Source organism: Protopterus annectens, chromosome 2.part0, assembly GCF_019279795.1.
Source record: "Protopterus annectens isolate FY-2018-M chromosome 2.part0, PAN1.0, whole genome shotgun sequence".
NCBI classification, from domain to species: Eukaryota; Metazoa; Chordata; order Ceratodontiformes; family Protopteridae; genus Protopterus; species Protopterus annectens.
The window spans coordinates 214,854,494-214,868,939 of record NC_056728.1 but is presented as its reverse complement, the minus strand read 5'-3'; the positions used below and the strand labels follow the sequence as shown (position 1 = coordinate 214,868,939).

The following is a 14,446-nucleotide window of genomic DNA, read 5'->3' as shown; positions in this document are numbered from 1 at the left end:
CTGTTGCAGTCATTACATTTGGGTAGAATCCCAAAGTTAAGGTTGGGAGGAGGAATTTAAATAGAATTAGGACCAGCTATAAGACCCTGCAAGACTGCAGTGGCAAAGCCAGCTCTGGAGTTAGAGAAAATTGGCAAATGATAATGCTTGGTGAAAGTATGTACAGAACTCCAGGTAGCAGCTCCTAGGATGTCTCTGGAAGGAACGCCCCTGAGGAAGGCTGTGGAGGTAGATGCAGCCCTGGTTGAATGGGGTCTGATGCCCTGTGGGGTAGGTTTTCCATGGTGCTTATAGCAGAAATGAATGCAGTGGCCTACCCATTTTGAAATGGTTTGCTTTGAAATAGCTTTCCCCTTGTTCAGATTTCCTTTGAGGTTTAGTCCTGTCCAAGTAAAATATAAATTGTCTGTGCACATCTAAGGAGTGCATTATCCGTTCCCCTTTGTTCTGTAGGTTAGGAAAGAAGGTAGGCAAATGAATGGAACACTGGATACCCACCTTGGGCATGAAGGAGGGATTGGTTCTGAGGGACACCCTGTCCGCATGAAAGATGATGAAAGGCTCTACTGCCATAAGGGCCTGTAATTCAGATACCCTTCTTGCAGAAGTGATTGCTAAAAGGAAAGCTGTTTTCCAGGAAAGGAATTTTAAATCTGCAGTAGCAGTTGGCTCGGAAGGAGGAACAGAGAGTTTCTCCAAGACAAATTAAAGGTCCCAGGCTGGAGTTGGAGCTCTCCTGCGTGGCCTTAAAAATTTGAACCCTCTGAGGAAAGTACAGTTGTGTACACTTACCATAAATGTAGATGTTAGAGTGTCTTCACTGTTGCAGTCATGACTGTAGGGTTCTCCCCTGCCGGCAGGCAGTCCTCAGTCGGCCAGAATCCCAAAGTCTGGGTCCGGCGTCGGCTGCTCAGACATGCTCCCTGACATCAGAGCGCCAGGAGTACAAAGCTGACAGCCGACGCCATGTTCTCCAGTTTTTCTTGCCCCAGATGTCAGGTGTTCCAAAATGAGTAAGATCCCATACCCTTTGCAAATACACCTCAAAAGAAGGGTAAAGAAGGGAACCACACAAAAGAAAAAATAAGAGGGGACAGGAGGGAGGGTAACCCAGACTGCAACAGTGAAGACACTCGAACATCTACATTTATGGTAAGTGTACACAACTGTACTATGTTCATCGTGTTTCACTGTTGCAGTCATGACTGTAGGGTTGAATCCCAAAGCAGAATAAAAGGGAGGTGGTCATAAAGTAGAGGGAGCGGCTAAAAGGCCCTGCAAGACAGCAGAAGCAAAGCTTGCCCTAGACTTAGAGTAGAGAGGTAGATTGTAGTGCTTGGAAAAAGTATGCACTAAACTCCAAGTTGCAGCTTCCAAAATGTCTTTGGTAGGAACTCCCCTGAAGAAGGCAGCTGAAGTGGCAGCAGCTCTGATAGAGTGAGTCCTTATACTCCCTGGGATTTGCTTTCCATGGTGTGAATAGCAAAATCTGATTCCATGAGCAATCCATTTAGAAATGGTCTGTTTTGAAATGGCTTTACCTTGGGAACTTGAAGCATAAGAAACAAACAATTGCTCTGATTTCCTGATGTCCTTGGTTCTGTCCAGGTAAAAACGTAGTTGTCTGTGTACATCCAAGGAATGCAAGATCCTTTCCCCCTTATTTTAAGGATTGGGAAAAAAAATTGGCAAGTGAATAGTTTGATTTAAAGCCACTTTGGAAACCACCTTAGGCATGAAAGTAGGATTAGTCCTTAAAGACACCATGTCTTGATGAAAAATAATATAAGGTTCCACAGCCATGAGAGCTTGCAACTCCGAGACTCTCCTGGCAGAGGTAAGAGCTAACAGGATGGCTGTCTTTCAAGATAAAAACTTGATGTCTGATGTGGCAGCAGGCTCAAAAGGAGGTAAGGTGAGTTCTTCCAAAACATAGTTGAGATCCCAAGCAGGAATGGGTGGAGATCTAGGGGGCCTTAAGTTCTTAGCTCCTCTGAGAAACTGTCTCATGAGCTGATGGGAAAAGATTGGAGGGTCTGTATTATAATGAGCAGAAATAGCAGAGGCATGGATCTTTATGGAAGAGAGAGAGAGACCCTTATGTAAGAGGTCTGTCAGGTAAAGTAAAATCAGAGGAATCTAAGAGGATCAGAATCCTGAGCCTGCATCCAGGAGAAAAATCTCTTCCATTTTCCTGCATAAGATTTTCTAGTGCTAGGACGTCTAGCTTCTAAAATGACATCCATAACCTGCTTGGGTAGGAGAGAATGAATCAAAGAGCCTGGATTAACCAGGCCGCCAGGCTGAGAGTTTTGACATGGGAGTGCAGAACCTGACCCTGGTGTTGGGACAGAAGGTTCGGAGTCTGTGGTAATACCCAAGGGGGCTCCAGACAAAGGTTTTTCAGTGTTGGGTACCAAAACTGTTGAGGCCAATTTGGGGCCAGCAAAATTATCATCTTGGGCTTGTCCTGTTTGATCTTTAATAACACCCGTGGAAGAAGATTTAGAGGCGGGAAGGCATACCCAGAGAGGTTTCTCCAACTGAATGATAGTGCATCCACTTTCCAAGCTAGTTCGTGGAATGTCCTGGTGCAAAAAATCTGTAGATGATGATTGAGGTGGGATGCAAAGAGGTCTATGTGAGGACATCCCCAGACTGCTGTAATCATCCTGAATATTTCGGTGTCCAGCATCCATTCGTGTGGGTCTGACAGGTTTCTGCTCAGACCGTCTGCCAGGCAGTTTTGCTTCCCTAGTAGAAACTGAGCTTGAAGGTCCAGTTTGCAAGCTAGAGCTGTGTTCCATAGATTCATGGCTAGTCTGCAAAGGGGATAGGAATGAGATCCCCCTTGCTTGTTTATGTACCACATAACTGTGGTGTTGTCTGTCCGTATCAGTAGTTGTCCTGGTTGTAGAAGATTCCTGAGAGCCCAAAGAGCGTTCTGAATGGCTAACATTTCCTTTAAATTGATATGCAGGTGCTTCTGATCCTTTGTCCAAAGGCCCTGCAGACAGTTGCCCTGAAAATGGGCTCCCCATGCATAATCTGAAGCGTCCGTGGTTAGTATCTGAGTGGCTGGAGGCAGACTGAAAGGTTTTCCTATGTTTACAGTACATGCCTTGGACCACCAAAGGAATTCCTTTTGAAGACAAGGCAGGACAGTGATCTGTATGTTTAAACTGTGGCAAGGCTGAGACCATACACTTTTTAGGTACCACTGTATTTTCCTCATATGAAGTCTTGCATATGGTACGTGAAGGATGCAGGAGGCCATGTAACCCAAAGCCTGCAGGAATTTCCTTGCAGATAGCTGAGTTAAAGTTGCCAAGGTTTTGAAAGTTGAAGCCAGCTGTAATTGTTTTTCGGATGTCAGAAATGCCATCTGGGTTGTTGTGTTTAGAAGAGCACCCAGAAAGGTTATCTGTTGTGAGGGTATCAAATCTGACTTTTTTATGTTTACAGTAAATCCCAGGAACTTGAGAAGATTTTGAACAAATTCTAGATGCTGGAGAAAGACATCCTTGCTGTCTGCCTGAATAAGACAGTCGTCCAGATAAGGGTAAATTTGAATTCCCTTGAGTCTGCAATAAGCTACTACTGGAGCCAGGCATTTGGTGAAGACCCCGGGCGCAGTAGACAATCCAAAGGGCAGTGCAGAGAACTGAAAGTGCCTCGGTCCGGCCTTGAACCGGAGGTATTTTTTGCATTCCTGCCTGATGGGAATGTGTAAATATGCCTCCTTTAAATCCAGAGTTACCATCCATGCATTTTTGGTCAGCATTGGAAGTAGCTGCTGTAGAGTAAGCATCTTGAATTTTGGTATTTCGGGAAAGGTGTTCGAGACTGACAGATCCAGAATGGGCCTCCATGAATTTTGCTTTCTGGGGACTAGAAAGAGCCTTGAGTAAAAACCTTGTCCCATCTCTGAAAGTGGAACCAGTTCTATGGCTTTCATAGCCAAGAGAGATTCCACCTGGTTTAAGGCCTCTAACCATTGATGTTTTGGCAGATCCGGCCATCCGCTTGATCTTGGTAGGGTATGAAAATGGAATTTGTAACCTCTTAAAACCACATCCAGAACCCACTTGTCTTGGGTTATACGAGTCCAATTTAGGTGAAAAAGAGAAAGTTTTCCTCCGAGAGGGGCTTCCAGGCAAAAAGTTCCTGCAGCCCAACAGAGGGAGTCATTGAGCCTGTTTTCTATGAGCTTGCGACCTGTCCTCTCCTCCCCTAGGGGTGGAAGCAGTCCACTGTTTTGGTCTATAAGAGGCTTGCGTTTGAGGCCTTCCTCGGGAGCGTCTGTATCTACCCCTCTGAGGCCTGTCTGAATTGGGAAAGGACCAAGTTTTTGTAGGCCAATTCCTACTAAATCTGGGAGGCTGTACTTGCAAGAAATCTTTAACCGTTTGCATGGATTTTGCCTTGTCCTCCATCTTCTTTATCACCTCTTCAGCCTTAGGTCCAAACAAAACATTATGCTCAACAGGAGCATCCAATAACTTAGCTTTTACTTGATCTGGCAAGTTTTGTTCCTTTAACCAAGCATGCCTTCTAATGACTGTACCAGAGGCAGCAGCCCTACAAGAAGCCTCCAAGGCATCAAATACACAGTGTAAACCATGCTTCCCAACTTGTTCAGTGGCATGCATTAAATCATGTAATTCCTTATCATCTGCACAGGCGGAAATGGTAGTTAGCTTTTGTTTCAAAACAGATAGAAGAAACTGCTGGTATTTCAGCATATGAAATTGACAGTTTAAAGCCCTAACAGATAAAGTAGCAGAGGTGTACACTTTTTTGCCCCATCTTTCTAAAGATCTGGAATCCTTCTCAGTGGGAATGGGGTTTTTAGCAGTAGCGGCCTTAACCCCCTTAGGACCCTGAGAAATGGTTTCAGGATCAGCAGTAGGATTCTTGTATAAAAACTGGTGGGAATCAGGAACCCTGTAATATCTGTCAGGCTTAAAAGGAGCTGGAGGAAAAGAGTCAGGAGTTAAGTAAGCCTCCGAAAAAGCATCATCCACAATATCCAAAATAGGGGGGAATGCAAGGGGTCTATGTTGGGGAAGAAGAAGAAAATCCCTAAGTCTTTTCTTAGATTCCGAGTACTCCTGTCCTTCCCAGTGAAAATGTTCCCTCATTTCATGTAAAGTTTCCCCAAAAGAGAAATCCTCATGGGGGAGAAGCTGAAGGAATGGATTCCTCAGCATCAGAATCCTCATAAGGAGGGAAAGAATATTCCTGTTCAGAAGAAGAAACTGAAGAAACAGAAGCCCGATCAGAGGAGACATAATACACTTCCTGCATTGGCCTTTTATCTGGAGGGGGATGTGAACCCCTAATCATAGTAAGTCAGTCCTCCGCCATCTTAAGTAATTGTTTCTGAGACTTGGGTGCCGGATCAGAAGAGGCCTGGGCTGTAGTCTTTGCCTTTGGCTTTGCCTTTATTAGAAGATGAGTAGGCCTGAAAACCCCTTCATACCTGTACCTGTGCTGTACCTGCACAGCGGCTCCAGACCCATCCGAAGGAGCGTTGTCCGAAGGTCCTGCAACAGAAATATTCAAAGGCCTAGTTGGCTCCTCGTGGGAGTCCGTTTCGGCCATCAGTTCCGAAATGGCCGACGACAGGGGCTGCAAAAGTGCCTCACTGACGACGGCCAAACCTGAAGCTGGCTCTGCTTGTACAATATCGTCTGATTTGGACCTCAGTGGCCTGTCTTTATCCTTGCGTCGTTTGTGAACTCCGGCAGCCGGAACCGAATCCGATGACATTTTGTAATTAAAACACCTACCGAAGTAATGAAATGCAAAATCGTACCTTCGTTTAATTGTACGTTGATTGAATCTAGCCAAAACTGACAACTAGCTACGTCGTGTCAGGGCCTAAGCAAGGAATACAGTAAGAATGAAAATCCTTATGAGGTATTTGATTCCCACAAGAAATACAATTATTAACTTTTTCTGACATCGGACTGGAGCAAGAAAAAAGTTTCCCCAACGGGGGACTTAGCTTTGAGTAGGAGAAGTCAGTCTTTGGACTGAAGTAGTTTAGAAAAAAATTGTCAGGAGTCAGCCGACTGGCAAATGCGAACTGCTATCACCGCACGGCAAGAAAGACTGGAGAACATGGCGTCAGCTGTCAGCTTTGTACTCCTGGTGCTCTGACGTCAGGGAGCATGTCTGAGCAGCTGACACCGGACCCAGACTTTGGGATTCTGGCTGACCGAGGACTGCCTGCTGGCAGGGGAGAACCCTACAGTCATGACTGCAACAGTGAAACACGATGAACATCTGCTTGAGTAGGTGAGAAAAGAGGGGAGGCTCTGTGCTGTAATGAGCTGAAATGGCTGAGGCATGAATTTTGATGGAGGAAAAGGACAAGCCCTTATGAAGCATCTCAGTCAAGTATTGTAGAATCTGAGGTAAATTGGGCACTGCTGCGCTCATCCCTTGAGATTGATTCCAGACACAAAATCTTTTCCATTTTGCAGCATAAGATTTTCTAGTACTAGGCCTCCTTGCCTCTAAAATGATAACCATCACCGATTTACTGAGGGGTGGTAAAGGAGAGATTAGGTAATTAGCCAGGCCGCTAGGGTCAGGGTTTGCAGCTGAGGGTGCAGAATCTGGTTCTCCTGCTGAGACAACAGGGAAGGAGTCTGAGGCAGGTGCCATGGGGCCAAGCATGACACACTGCGCAAGAGGGGGTACACCAGTGTTGCTGCGGTCAGTCTGGTGCAATTAAAATCGTCCTTGGCTTGTCCTGTTTGATCTTTAGTAGTACCTTGGAGAGCATTGGCAGAGGAGGAAAGGCATAAACTGATAGGTTTTTCCAGCTGAAGGATAGAGCATCCACTTTCCAAGCTAGCTTGTGGGGAATCCTCGTGCAAAATTTGTCCAATTGATGGTTCTGGGGGGAGGCAAACAGGTCTATATCTGGGCTCCCACACTTGCTTGTCAACATGTTGAAAATCTTTCGTTCTAGTTTCCACTCATGTGGGTCCATGAGGTTTCTGCCTAGTCCGTCTGCCAGTGTATTTAGTTTTCCTGGCAGGAACTGAACTTGTAGATTCACTTGGTAGCTCAAAGCTGTGTTCCACAATGCCATGGCTAGTCTGCAAAGGGGGTAAGAATGTGTACCCCCCTGCTTTTTTATGTACCACATGACAGTGGCGTTGTCCGTCATTACCATTAGTTGTCCTGGAAGAATGTGGTCCTTGAAGGCTGTCAGAGCATTTTAACATTTCCTTTTGATTTATGTGCAGGTGCATTTGACTTGGGTTCCATTTGCCCTGAATGTACTTCCCTGCCAGGTGAGGCCCCCATGCACCGTCTGATGCGTCTGTTGTTAAGGTTTGGGCGGCAGGGGGTGGTGTGAATGGTAGTCCCCTGTTTTGGTGGCAGGTCTCTGCCCACCAAAGGAACTCTAGGCGTAGGCAAGGTATGATAGGAATCATTGCTTCTAGAGCCTGTGAATGTTGACACCATAGGCTTTTGAGATACCATTGTAGTTTCCTCATATGCAGCCTTGCATATGGAATTAGAAGAATGCAGGAGGTCATGAACCCCAAGGCTTGCAGTATTTGCCTTGCAGATAGTTGGGTTTTTGTGGCCACTTGTTTGAAGTAGGTTGTCAAATTAATCAATTTCTCTGGCGTGAGGAAAGCCATCTGGGAAGTTGTATTCAAGCTTGCTCCCAGGAATATAATTTGTTGACAGGGTACCAGGTGTGATTTCTTTTCGTTTATGGTGTACCCCAGACAAGTCAGGACCCTTGAACAAAGGCCAAATGATTCAACAGTATGTCTAATTCAGGCAGAAAGCCAGGACAATCGTCCAGGTATAGGTATATTTGAATATTTCTTTGCCTGCAAAATGCAATGACTGGAGCTAGGCACTTTGTGAATACCCTGGGCGCAGTAGATAAGCCAAAGGGCAGTGCAGAGAACTGATAGTGCATGTAGCCTGCTTTGAAGTGTAAGTATCTTCAAGCAACACTCCATGATAGGGATGTGCAGGTATGCTTCTTTTAAGTCTAGTGTTGCCAACCAAGCATCTTTGCCTAGCATAGGAAGCAGCTGGCGAAGAGTCTCAGCATTTTGAATTTTGGAGTCACCAGAAAGGTATTTAGAGTAGAAAGGTCCAGGATAGGACACCATGTATTGCCTTTTCTGGGTACCAGGAAAAGTCTCGAATAGAAACCTTGCCCCTTTTCCTCTTCTGGTACCAACTGAATAGCCCCCATGATTAAGAGAGACAGAACTTGATTTTGGGCCTCTGCCCACTGATTTGGGGGTAGATCTGGCCACCCACTTGGTGTTGGTAACGTGTGTAAGTGAAATCTGTATCCTTGGGACACTATATTTAAAACCCATTTGTCCTGGGTAATAAGTTTACAGTTTTTGACCTGCAGACCAATCTTTCCGCCTAAAGGAGCATTCAGATGGGAAGTGCTTGGAAGTTTTAAAAGCAAGTAATTGAGACAATTTTCCATAGGGGGGAGTCCTACTACTACAAAATTTGGGTGTGGAAATCCCCCACTGCTTAGTCTTGTGTGTCCCCTGGGACTAAAATCTGTGGTTTCTGCTGTGTCTGGGTTTGGCTTGAGAAGACCTGGAAGGGGCTGAAAAGGGCCCGTTCTTAGAGGGCCAATGCCTACTAAATCTAGGAGGCTGAACTTGCAAGAAATCTTTAACAGTTTGCATACATTTAGCTTTATCTTCCATCTTTTTAAGCTTTGTTGCCAAACAGGCGATCCTGATTTAAGGGAGCATTCAACAGTTTAGCTTTAACATGATCAGGCAAAGACTGCTCCTTAAGCCAAGCATGCCTTCTGAGCACAGACCCAGTAACAGCAGCCCTGCAAGAGGCCTCTAATGAATCAAATCCACATTGCAAAGTATGTTTACCAACCTGTTCAGCAGAATGCATTAAATCCTGTAATTCTTATTTTCAGCACAGTCAGGAATCATCATTTTCTGTTTAAGCAACCGAATAACATGTTGTTGATACTTTAACATATGAAACTGGCAGTCTAAAGCCCTAATGGCCAAGGTTGCAGAAGTGAAAACCTTCTTACCCCCATCTATCCAGCGCCCTGGAGTCTCTATCAAAAAGGGGTAGGATTTTTAGCAGTAGAAGCCTTAATGCCCTTGGGTCCCTGTGAAATAGTCTCTGGATCCGCAATAGGATTTTTAAAAAGAAACTTGTGTGAATCAGGAACCCTGTAATATCTGTCAGGTTTTCTGGGAGGAGGAGGCAAAGAATCAGGGGCTAAACTAGATTCCGAAAAGGCACCATTAACAATGTCTAGTATAGGAGGTACAGCTAAAGGCCTATGCTGAGGCAGGAGTAAGAAATCCCTAAGCCCCTTTTTTTGAATCAGAAAAATCCTGGCTTTCCCAGTGGAAATGCTCCCTTAGAGTATGTAAGGTTTCACCAAAAGAAAAATCCTCTGGAGGGGAAGCAGAGGGAATACAGTCCTCTGTATCAGAATTCTCATAAGTAGATAAGGGCAAATTCGGAACATCAGAAGAATCAGAAAAATCAGAATCCTGGTCACAAGATTCATAAACAACTTCAGTCCTAGGTCTCTTAGAAGGGGGAGGTTGGCTTCCCCTGATTAAAGTTATAAGAACTTTAGCCATTCTTATCATTTGTTTTTTAGGCATAGAGGCCTGTGCATGCGGCCTGGGCGTCAGTTTCTTAGGCATGGTTCGAGATTTAGGCCTAAATGAAGAAGGAGGCATTGGTTTAATATGCAAGTCCATAGGCCTGAATACACCCTCAGAAGCCGGTGCCTGCATGGCGGCTCCAAACCCATCCAAGGTAGAGACATCCACAGGTTCCACAGTTGAAGCATCTTGCGGCATACCAGACTCTGAATGGGTCTCAGTAGAGGCCCTCAAATCAGAAGTAGCGGGCATCAGGGGCTGCGAAAGCACCTCACTGAGTACCAGCGAACTGGTGACTGGCTTAGGAGAAGCGTCGTCGGCAGCTTTGGACCTATGCAGCCTGTCTCTGTCTTTATCTTTGTGTTTTTTTTGAATCCTGGTAGTCGGATGGCTAACCAACGACATTTCTGGATAATTAAACCGAGAACCGAAATATTTAGAGGCGAAAATATACCAACGACGGATAGTTTGTCTTTTCGTTTTTTCCCGGGTTAGGGGTTGCCACATCGAAACTCCGGTCCACTAATGATTGGCAGTCAATTTTTATGGTGCCGAGTTGCCAGCCCGATGCCCAACTTTCAGCGAAGGCATGCCCATTCACACATGTCTTTCGGAGGCCACTCCACCGCGAGGAGGACATGCAAACTCCACACAGGAGGCACTCCAGCCAAGAATCGAACAGGAGAACCTCTTGCTGTGAGGCAACAACGCTACCACTGTACCACCACGGATTTGACGACGGATAGTGCACTGATTAAATAAAGCACAAAACTGACAGCAAGGTACGTCGTGGTCAGGGCCCAGGCAAGGAATACAGTATGAATGAAAATCTTTGTGAAGTATTTGCTTTCCACAAGTAATGCAATTATTAACTTTTACTGACATCGGTAAGGAGCAAGAAAAGGTTTCCCCCAACGGGGTACTTAGCTTTAGTTGAAGACTTCGGTTCTGAAACTCTATAACAAAAATTTCAGGAGTTTGCCGACCGGCACTTGCGAACTGCTTCTGCTTCGGGCACTGCACGGCAAGAAAGACTGATGTAATGACATCGGCTGCATGTTTTATATCCCTGACGATCTGACATCATAGAAGAACGGACAGCATCTGATGCAGGACCCAAGACTTTGTTAATCAGGCCGACTGAGGGCTACTGCAAGCAGATAACCCAAATGTAATGACTGCAACAGTGAAAAACGAAAATCAGCAGAAGACACAGAGAACCCTTGGGGAGACATTAAAGCCATAACAGTCTTGAAGAGACACTCTTTATGGGGATCCTTGGCTACAGGAGCTTCATGCCTGGACGTCTACATTTTTTTTTTTTTTTTTTTTAAAAGAGAAACTGCTTCCTTGACAAGCTTTTATTATTATTCAGTATATTTTAGTACATAAAATATTCCTCAAAAACATCCCTAAAAACCTTTACAGATTGTGTGGCAGCTTACGTAATTTCAACACATTCTTAATAGAGCAATAGTAGTTAAGTCCTGGTTTTCTGAATACTACTTTTCATTGTATAAACATGTTTTTGGGGCTGTAAACATGAAAACTGCCATGACAGTTTTTTTGACACTAATACACATGGATGGATATTTACTAGAGATTATCAGAGATATGTATTTTTATATTTCGTGTTCTAGTTTGATGAGGTTTATAGTTAGCTATGTGTTTGTCTTGATTTTTATTTCTTGTCACAGACCTGAGGAAGGCTTCATTGCATCAGTTAGCCAAAAGCAATTTTAGTTAAGTCTTTGTATGTGTATCTTTTTATGTATGTGTTATGCTTTTCTTAATATCTGATATTGGAACGTGGTTTCCAAACAGATAGGCAGTATTTTCCACTCATTCACTCCACTGGAGCTCTGGAAGTTGCACTGTAACTTCCAGTGGGCAGAGCGTAAGTCTTTTGACGCACTCAAATTATGTCCTCACATTTCAAATAAATGTTTATATCCCTTGAACCATAGAGATTATGAAAGAAGTTTAAATGGCAAACCCTTCAGCACAAACTATTTTTATAGTGGTAGGATTCTTTAGGTTCTAGCTATTAAACTGAATTTTATAAGTCACAAAATAAACACAATGGGCCAGATTTATGAAGGCTTGCACGGATTCTAAATTTCTTTTAGGTTCTAGCTATAAAACTGAATTTTATAAGTCAAAAAAAAAACACAATGGGCCAGATTTATGAAGTCTAATGGCAAACCCTTCAGCACAAACTATTTTTATAGTGGTATGATTCTTTAGGTTCTAGCTATTAAACTGAATTTTATAAGTCACAAAATAAACACAATGGGCCAGATTTATGAAGGCTTGCACGGATTCTAATGGCAAACCCTTCAGCACAAACTATTTTTATAGTGGTATGATTCTTTAGGTTCTAGCTATTAAACTGAATTTTATAAGTCACAAAATAAACACAATGGGCCAGATTTACAAAGGCTTGCACGGAGTCTAATGGCAAACCCTTCAGCACAAACTATTTTTATAGTGGTAGGATTCTTTAGGTTCTAGCTATTAAACTGAATTTTATAAGTCACAAAATAAACACAATGGGCCAGATTTATGAAGGCTTGCACAGATTCTAATGGCAAACCCTTCAGCACAAACTATTTTTATAGTGGTATGATTCTTTAGGTTCTAGCTATTAAACTGAATTTTATAAGTCACAAAATAAACACAATGGGCCAGATTTGCAAAGGCTTGCACGGAGTCTAATGGCAAACCCTTCAGCACAAACTATTTTTATAGTGGTAGGATTCTTTAGGTTCTAGCTATTAAACTGAATTTTATAAGTCACAAAATAAACACAATGGGCCAGATTTACGAAGGCTTGCACGGATATGTCTGCCTAGCGATCCAGCAACAGCTGGCAGGGGCGTGCATGAGAGCTTCTAAAGCTACTCTTGCACGGACAGTGTTATGGTATGCAAATGAGGTAAATTTGCGATCCAGGAGACACTAACCTGTCCGTGTAAGAGTAGTGTTATTTGCAGAAATGTACTCCGTTGGTAACAGAGTACCGTTCTGCAGATAGCTAAACGGAGCTATGACAGCTCCAAATAAAGGATGCATCTAGTTGAGGAAGCATGCCAATGGCCAAATATAAGGCCATTGGCATTTGCAAATGTTGTAAATCCTTAAAATCCATTTCCCCCGATCTCCGATGTTTAAGCATAGTGCAGCGCCGCCCAAATGTGCAGCACTTTAAATAAAATGAAAAAAATTGAAAAATAGCTAAAAATGGGCATTTTCACTAAAAAGCTTGTTCTGCCATGCACGTGAATGGTAGGCTGAAAACATGGCCACTGAGTAGTGGTTGCTAAGGGAGGGAAGCTCAGTGTGAGAGATGTAACCAAGCATTAGTAGGCAATCCTATGCAAATGAGGATAAGGATAGTGAATCCCAAGTTTCCCCGGCATGTGAGCCATGTCCCTAGAGTGTAAGTGTAGGAGTGGGGGAGTAGTAGAGTAGAAGATAGGTGACATCATGAGGGGGTATGTCTGAAAGACTGTAAAAGCTTATTGGAGCACAGTGTTTTGTGTTTGCCCTGAGTAGCTCAGGATTGCAAGAGGCGTGTCTACAGTTGTCCTAGCTGAAAACAAGAAACAAGAAACCAAAGGCGTACGCCGTGGATATTTCTTGCAAACGGGCACACAGCGTGTGCACGTGTGTGCGCTTGTTTGCGCGGCGCTGCCCCTTGTGGAAACAGAAAGAGAAAAGGAAGGAAAAGAAGTAGTAGGAAGTTAACCAAGGAGAACTAGCAGAGCTGCCAGGTGAAATATATCAGAATCAGCCAATTACACAGGCAGTAGACTAGCCCAGCCCAGCACTTTAAACTCTGCAAACAACAGTCTACCCTGTTTTTTCCCCAAGAACTCTGCAACACTGCAGTATACAAAGAGTGAAAACTTAAAAAGCTTAAGTCAGACAAAATGTTAGGGGCTGCTATTGCTATCATAAACCAACATGTCCAAGATGCTGAGGGTGGTGATGTTGTGAATGCTGCTGAGCAACCCACAGTGAGGAGACGGAGAAGAGTTTACAGACCCAGGGTAACCTACCAGGGGCTACATGAGCCGGAGATAGTGGAGTGTTATAGAGTGGGCAGAGACCTCCTGCAGCAAACTGTTGAGCTGTGCCGGCCACGCCTCACACACAAAACCAACAGAGAGGAACCCATCCCAGTGGATACCAAGGTATGTGTTGGCCTACGAATACTAGCTACAGGTACCTTCCAGAGACCAACTGGTGATATAATGGGGGTTTCACAGGCATCAGCATCCAGGGTACTGCACCAGTTCCTGGATGCCATGAGCACATGCCGGTGACCACGTATATTTCCCCAATTCCTGTGAGGCACTGGCCAGCATTATGCGTCTTTTCCACCAAATAGCAGAATACCCTGAGGTAGTGGGTGCAATAGATTGCACGCACATACACATCAAAGCACCACCTGGTGAGCGGGGGTAGGGTCTACATCAACCGCAAGAGCTTCCCCTCCATCAACTGCCAGGTCGTCGTGTGCGATGCCCAGGGCATAATAATGAATGTGTGTACTGTCTGCCCTGAAAGCTATCACGATTCCACATCTGGCATCTGACGCAGCTGTACCAGAGATTTGCCAATGGGGACATCCCTGACGGTCACCTAGTGGGGGATGCTGGATATGCACTGGAGCCGTGGCTGATGACACCCATCAGAAATGCACACACACCCGAACAAGAACTCCATAATGAGGCACACGCATAAACAAGAAACATTATTGA

The 14,446-nt window shown here is 44.5% G+C and overlaps 1 protein-coding gene across 3 annotated transcripts in view; it reads right to left on the bottom strand.

The window, feature by feature from the left end:
- The window catches only part of XRCC5 (X-ray repair cross complementing 5), a 2,194,257-nt gene that overhangs the window by 453,664 nt on the left and 1,726,147 nt on the right, over nucleotides 1–14,446 (bottom strand). The window lies entirely within an intron of this gene.